At 41.5% G+C, this 8,325-nt stretch overlaps 1 pseudogene across 1 annotated transcript; it reads left to right on the forward strand.

Moving 5' to 3' along the window:
- Positions 1-1,130: 1,130 nt before the first annotated feature.
- Positions 1,131-1,989, forward strand: LOC308552109 (cleavage and polyadenylation specificity factor subunit 5 pseudogene; annotated as a pseudogene). The gene is made up of 2 exons: positions 1,131-1,163; positions 1,318-1,989. The product of its transcript is annotated as a cleavage and polyadenylation specificity factor subunit 5 pseudogene (transcript).
- The last annotated feature ends 6,336 nt before the right edge of the window (positions 1,990-8,325 follow it).

The following is an 8,325-nucleotide window of genomic DNA, read 5'->3' on the forward strand; positions in this document are numbered from 1 at the left end:
TGCTCTTATGGATGAAGAAGCAGGGCCCAGGGAAGTTCAGAGCGCTGCTCACAGTCCTGCAGCTGGCAGTCAGCAGAGACAGGGTTCGAATGCAAGGGTCTGACTCCAGAGCCTTAGTCAGCTTTTGGGCAGTTTACCTTTTGGAATGAAAGAATGTAGATGGACGGACAGATGGACGGACGGATGGATGGATGGAAAGAATAACATTGTTAGAATAATAACAATGCCTACAAAAATTCTTTACATGAAAAATTTTAGAAGAAGTAGTTGAGAATGACTGGAGCTCATTTAAAATATATCACAAACTATAAAAAATGTAGAGTGAGGCTCTTACATAACCTTCCAATGTCTGCTCTCCAGGGAGTTGATGAAAACATTTCACCAGGAGGGGCTAAGAGAATCCTCCCTCCTGTCTCCTCTAAATGCTCCCTTCGCTGTTCACTCTCCCAGATTCTATTCCTGTCGTCGTGCCCTTGCCCCAAGGGGACTTGAAATCGCTCAAAGTTGATTTTAAGTGCCAAGTCATTATCAACAGATTACTGAGATTTACAAAGTGCCTGCTGTCGATATCTTTTAACTCAATAAATGGGTCTCTCCTTCTGTCCCTCTCATCCCTTCCCCTCCCCATTTGCACAGTCCTGTAACACTTCATTGTATCTCTGTTTCAAGAGCTCTGTGTCTTGTGTCTGTTTCCGCACTATGTTCTGCCCTCTGTGGCTATGTCATCGTGGTTTTTGTTTGGCTCTTTTGGGCATGAAGTGTGTTTCCTGACAGAGATCTATAACCGACATTGTTGGTGCCCGATCCATATCCTCCGCGCGTTCACAGCACTGATGACTGGGAACACTCATGACTCTCCACCTCGGGGCTGTCTTCCTGGACAAGGAGCAGGCTTACAGGCTAAGCCAGAAGTGTCAGAGTTCATGACCCTGAGAGCAGAGTGCAACCCACGGACAGATGGAGAATTGGAAGATAAATACTTGAACTTCCTCACTCCTGGCTGGTATAACTCTAAGGCACATTCTACACTGTTTCCCAGAGGTAGCCAGGTGCCAAGGCCGATCCATGTAATACCATCAAATTACCCCTCGCCAGAGCAGTCCTGCTGTGCTTCTGTTTGATCATTTCGCATGAAGGCTTTGCGGACTAGAGAGGCGGCCAAGGTGGGCTGGTGCCAATGCAATTAAAGTATCAGGTTATAAAGATTATAAACACTGAGGCTCTCACGTTAATGGCAGGCAGTGGCCGCTGAGTGGGACGCAGACCACCGCTGCCCACACAGGGAGAGTCTCCCTGCCTCTCCCAGCATGTCCCTAGAGCCATCCAGTTGCTAGCAGACCAACTGGCCCTGGGGGGAGGGGGGAGGTGTCAACCAACATCCAGCAGACTGAGCCCCTCACCTTGGAGCACACCATCAACATTTACCCTCTTACCAATTATAGTTTGGGTACAAAAGAGCCCCTCTAGGAGAAAGACAGCTCTGTTGTGGCCAGATTTCAATGCATGAGGAAGGAATTTGATAAAGTTGGAATGAGGAAGACTGTAGAAGGGGTTCTGATTGTACATGAGCACCGACTACCCCATGCGCTACTGCTACAGCTGGGAACAACTTTCTTCAAACTGCCTGGTGGTGAACTTAACCCAGGAAAAGATGAAGTTGAAGGACTAAAAGGCTTAATGACAGAGATACTAGGTGGTCAGGATGGAGTCCTGCAAGACTGGGGCATTGATGACTGCATAGGAAACTGGTAGAGACCAAATTTTGAATCTCCTCTGTATCCATACATCTCTGCACATATTACAAAACCGAAGGAACAAAAGAAGTTGTTTTTGGATCAACTACAAGAGAAAGCCTTGTTTGTAGTCCCTAAAAATGATAAGCTCATAGCCGCACCATTGTTTGAACGGTATGGCAATGAACCAGGATACGGACCCATCATTTCTAGTCTCCCTCAGCTTTTGAGCAGGCTCCATTTTATATACAACTGAATTCCTGCAGAGTGGAAAAGTAAAAGAAGCCGTCTCTGTGAGCACAGCTGTCCACAGTGTAGAATAAACATGGTAGAAAAGTTATTTTTGTTTTATCTCTTTCCTAACCCTTAATTTGCCACCTGCTTTCTATTGTTTGAATAGTAAAGTTGATACGAAGAACTAGATAGTGGTGTAAACATATATGATATGTTGCTTTTGTTTCTACTCATGCATTTTTGTATTTTAAAGGAAGTAGACTTATGTAATTTTTTTAAATTTCACATTAAACTTGTAAAATTCTTTTTATAAAAAGATTATAAACACTGATTCTATGCAATATTGGCAGGTGTGTGAGAAAACAGATATTCTCATTCAACCTTTTGATGGGGTGGGAAATGATATAATTCTTTGAGGGCAATATCTGTCAAAAGTTTGATTGTGTACATGCACTTTGGCCCAGAAATTCGTCTTTTAGGAATGCCTTCTTCAGAAATACTTCACATGTATGTCTAAGAAGTTTCATCATAGAATATTTATAATAGCAAAATAATACAATGCTTATCAAAAGAACACAAATTGTGTTCATAGAAGGAAATACTTCATAGTCTTAAAAACTGATATCTATATCTCCAAGATGCAGTGCTAGAATATCTATCTCCAAGATATATTGTTAAAATAATAAAAAGACATATTAGAAATCATAGTCCCTTTTTGTTTTTAAAATACTATATATAAAGCCAGAATGTATGGAAAGATATACTGTGTTCTGGATAGGAAGACTCAACATGACAAAAATATCAGTTTTAAATTATTTAATAAATGCAATGCAATTCCAATAAAAAATAACATCAGTTTTCTTTTCTGGAGCTAGATAAATCAATTCTAAACTTCATACTAAAAATAAACAAATAAAAAAGCAAGAATAACCAGGAGAATCCTGAAAAAAATTAGCTATTATGAGGGGAAGGGAAAGACAGTCCCTATCAAATATTAAAAAATATTATAAAAGCCTCAGTAATTCAACTGCATGAAAAGACTGGCAATGGAACAATAGAAAGTACAAAAATAGAGCCAAATTTATATCAAATGTAATAAATTATATAGATGGCATTTCAAATCAGTGGAGAAAAAACATATTTTAAAATATTCTTTTTAATTAAAAAACTTTTTGAGCGGCAGGAAGAGGTTAACTAAAGAACTTATATGCATAACCCATGGACACAGACAATAGCTCAGTGAAGGCCTGAGGGGGAGCTGGGTGGAGGGGGTTAAAGGGGGGGGACATCTGTAATACTTCCAATAATAAAGATAAATTTTTTAAAAAACCTTTTTGACCTAAAAATTTTGGAATATCCATTAAAACAAAGATCAGATTGGATCTATATTTCATACCATATACCAGGATACATTCCAAATGGATCAAGAGTCTAAATGTACAAAAATAACTCATATTAATGTTAAACGAAAATATGAATAAATTCATTTAAAAATTAGGAGTGAGGGAAACCTTCCTATCTAGGACTCAACATCTAGACACAATAAGATAAAATAAAAACAACTTTCAATTGGCCAAAAGCATCATAAGCAAAGGCAAAATATAAAGAACAAACTGAGGAAATATCTGCAGTGTTTATCATGGAGCTAATCACTGGTATATAAAGATCTCTTAGAGATTGAGAAGAAAAAAACTGGCAACCTGGGTGGGAGAAATATGCTGGTAAAAGGGTACAAACTCCCAGTTTTAAGAAGAATTAAGTTCTGTGCACACCATGTACAGCATGGCAACTATAGTTAACAATACTGTATTATATAATTGAAAGTTGCTAAGCAAGTAGATCTTAAATGCTCTCACAACAACAAAACTTTGTGAGGTGGGGAAGGAAGGTGTTAACTCATCTTATCATGGTAGTCATTCTGCAATATATACATATGTCAAATCATCACATTGTACATTTTAAACTTACACAATGGTCTATCAATTGTAACTCAATAAAGCTGGGGGTGGAGGACAGGGAATGACTGACAACCTGATAGAAAATTTGGAACAGACATGAATAATTTACAGAAAAATAAAATCAAATGACCTTTAAACATAGGAAAAAATTCAACCTCACTCACACTAAGAAAAATTAAAATTAAAATACAATGAGATATTACTTCTCTACCAACAGATTGACAAAAATCCAAACTCTTACAATTTACTTTCTTCACCAGGTAGTGGAGAAACAGGCACTCTTATACACTGTTTGTGGAAATGCACAACCCCTGTAGAGGGAAATTTAGCAATAATTAGAAAAATTACATGTATTTACTCCTTGATCTAGTTATCCCACTTTTAGAGATAAATCCCAAAGGAAAAAATTATGTATACACAAAGTTATTGTCACATTATTTACAATAACAAAAGATTAGAATTAACCCAAATGTCCATTGATAGGACACTGGCTTAAAAAAAAAAAAAAAAAAGCATCTGTAGTGCATCTACACAGTAGAATCTCTGCAGCTATAAAAATATTAAGACGGTACTTTATATATTGACATATAATTATCTTCAGGACACTTATTATTTTAAAAAGCAACATGTAATAGTATGCCTTTTTTAGGTAAGAAGGGGAAATATATATATATATGCACTTATATTTTCACAATATAAACACAAAGGTTTAAATCAAACATTATTAAAAATGGTTATGCACAGGGGAGGTAGGAAGGATCAGGGATGGAGACAATATTTCTCCCAAGATTGTTGCTATAGTTTGATCAGGAGATGCATTGTTTTAACTCATTCAAAAATAAAGTTAGAAGATGGCGGCGTAGGTAGCAGCTGCACCCGCCGCCTCCCGCAACCACATCAAAATCACAACTAAAATACAGAACCACCCTCACTCGGAGCCTCCTGAGATCTGGCTGCACAGAAGCCCCACAACCAGGGAACTGAAAAAGCACTGAGACCATAGGAGGGGCGGAGACGCGGGCGGATCGGGGCTGAATCGGAGACTCGCCGCAGGCCCACACCCGGTGCCGCGGGTTAAACCCGGGAGGGAATCTCAGCGGTGGGGGTTTCCCAGAGGAGTGAGGGGTCCCAGCCCCACAGCAGGCCCCCAGCCCAGGGCTCCAGGGCTGGGAAGAGACGTCCCCACAACTCCGGGCTGTGAAACCAGCGGGGACTGTCCCTGAGGGTCGCGGAGGCTGTGGGAGCCCCAGCAGCTCCTCCTAAAGGGCCCGGCACGGACTCACTCGGACGCTCCCTCTGAGCCCAGCGCCGGGCAGCGGCCGGAAAGGACCTGGGACACTCGGGGAGGAACTAACCTGCCTGGAATCCGGGCGAGAGCTGGAGGGGCGGCTTCCTCCCAGGCGGAAGGGCTGGCGGAGGCCATGGCTCCTTTGGCGAGTCCTCCCCGCACACAGCCGGCAGGCAGGCGCCATATTTGAATCGCCAGCACCTGACTCTCACCGTTGGCCCCGCCCCGTGATTCCCGGAGGCCCCGCCCCTCCCCACCTGCAGCTCATCCAGGCCATTTCCAGGGGCTTTTCTGTGCAAGTGGCCTCTCGAGCCTCATGCTTAGGACTTTCCTAAAATCTCTCAAGCAAGCAGCCGAGGGCCCCATACGGCTTGATAAGTGGCCCCAGGCCTGGCACTAGCGGCAGCCTGCATTGGCTCATAGCTCGGCCTCTCCTGGACACCTCCAAGCCCAGCACAAGCAGCAGCCAACTACGGTTTGTTGAGTAGCTCATGCTGGGGGGCCCTGGGCAAGGCACTGGCACAGGCTGACTTTGCACCTCCCAGGAGGCCCCAGAGACAGTGCACCTGGTGGTCAGACTCGACCACGCTGGATTACAACCCTCCCACATCCACGAGTGACACACTCAAGGGGCGCACTTGGTGAACACCAAAGCCCCGCTGAAGTAAATCCTGCTCCATAGGGGTGTCTCCAGCACAGCAGCTCTTTGGCTGTAGTTTCAGCTGGTCCTCACAGCTGATTGGCCTGGGGGTCAGTTCCTCCCAGGGACGCCAACAGCAACCAAGGCTCAACTACAACAGGACAGTGCACACAGCCCACACAGGGGAGCACCTAGAAGGCCCAGCTCAGGTGACTGGGGAGGCTGAGCCACTGGACCCTACAGTACACCTACAGTACACCTACTACATAAAGTATTTCTACAAAATCCAGGAGACATAGCAGCTCTACCTAATACATAGAAACAAACACCTAAAAGCAGCCAAAATGTGGAGGCAAAGAAACATGTCACAAAGGAAAGAATAGAAGAAATCTCCAGAAAAGGAACTTAATGAAATAGAACCAAGCAAGCTACTAGATACAGAGTTCAGAATTATGGTTATAAGGATACTCAAGGATCTTAGTAAGCCTGTTAAGAAAACAAGTGAGACCATCGAGGACATAATAAAGTACCTATCAGAAATGAAGGGTGCATGAACTGATATGAAGTATAATTTACAGGGAATCAACAGTAGAGTAGAGGACGCTGAGAATCAAATCAGCAATTTGGAACATGAGGAAACAAAAAACACCCAACCAGAAGAGCAAAAAGGAAAAATAATCTAGAAATATGAAGATAGTGTAAGGAGTCTCTGGGACAACTTCAAGAGGCCCAACATTCTTCACCAGAAGGTGAAGAAAGAGAGCAAGAAATTGAAAATCTATTTGAAAAAATAATTACAGAAAACTTCCCCTGAGGAAAGAAATAAACTTACAAGTCCAGGAAGCACAGAGAACCCCAAACAAGAGGAACCCAACAAGGCCCACAGCAAGACACGTCATAATGAAAATGCCAAAGGTTAAAGACAAAGAGAGAATCTTAAAAGCAGCAAGAGAAAAGCAATTAGTTTCCTACAAGGGAGCACCCATATGACTGTCAGCTGATTTCTCAACAGAAACTTTGCAGGCCAGAGGGAGTGGCAAGAAATATTCAAAGTTATGAAAAACATGGAACTACAACCAAAATTATTCTACACAGCAAAGCTATCATTTAGAACTGAAGGTCAGATAAAGAGCTTCTCAGACAAGGAAAAGCTAAAGGAGGTCATCATCACCAGACCAGTACTACAGGAAATGTTGAAGGGTCTTCTTTAACAAGAAGCTAATGAACAAAAGCATCTGACAAACTGAATAGATCCAGAGACATTGACACATGCAACAGATGATCATATTTCAGAGGGAAGAGGGAAAGGGGGGTGGAGAGTGGGAAGAGATTAACCAAAGAAGTTATATGCATAACCCATGGACACAGACAATAATGGGGCGAAGGCCTGGGGAGGGGGTGGGAGCAAAGTGGAGGGGGCCAATTGGGGGGGGAAATGGGACACCTATAATACTTTCAACAATAAAGATAAAAAATAAATAAAGTAAAAATAAATAAAGTTGAGTCAAAATGAAAAAAGAAATCTCTATAATCTGAAAGCAAACTGAAATAAATGAAACTAATTGTATGGCATATTGATAACATAACCTCACTGAGAAAGGAAAAACTTCAAATAACTTCAGAACATAGTAGCTTGACCACATATCCTTAATGGGATAGAGTCAGTAACTGCAAATAAATTTCAACATCATTCTGTAGTTTTGTTAGTAGTGGTAATATGCATATTGTTGTTACTGTTACTTTGAAACTATTTTATATATTGCAGGATAAAATAAAAAAGAAATTTTGTTAATATTATAGGGAACCAACATTTTTAGGGTAAAAACAGGCACAAGAATAAAATTAAACAAATTAAGTAAAAATTTTCTAATCGTAGTTTAATTGGAAATATTAGTATGAACTCATAATTTTTTAAATATATTTTTCTGCCTCTGACCACTGAAATGTCCAATAACATTATGAGCACCCCAACACCCAGTGTTAGGTTTCTAAAAACCATCCCCCCCCCCAGGATGAAGACCAAAAACACTAACGAAAATTCTTAAAGAAATGACTAATTCCAGTTTTGCAGAGAAAAATAAATAAAAAAGAAAGAGAATGTACAATATGACCCTGAGACATTTTGCTGTGCCAAACAGTAATGAAATGTTGTTGTTTTTTAAATATATCTTTACTGATTTCAGAGAGAGGAAGGGAGAGCGAGAGCGAGAGATAGAAACATCAATGATGAGTAATTGATTGGCTGCCTCCTGCACGCCCCCCACTGGGGATTGAGCCTGAAACCTGGGCATGTGCCCTGACCTGGAATCGAACCTCGATCTCCTGGATCCTAGGTCGACGCTCAACTGCTGAGCCACGCCAGGCCGGGCAGTAATGAAATGTTGTAAAGATTAATGGAGTCATATGTAAGGGACAGGAGAGCCAGCTTGACAGGGCTCTCCAAAGTCAATTTAAGAATAAAAAAGAATAAGG

This window comes from Miniopterus schreibersii (genome assembly GCF_964146895.1).
Source record: "Miniopterus schreibersii genome assembly, chromosome: 1".
Classification (NCBI taxonomy): domain Eukaryota; kingdom Metazoa; phylum Chordata; class Mammalia; order Chiroptera; family Miniopteridae; genus Miniopterus; species Miniopterus schreibersii.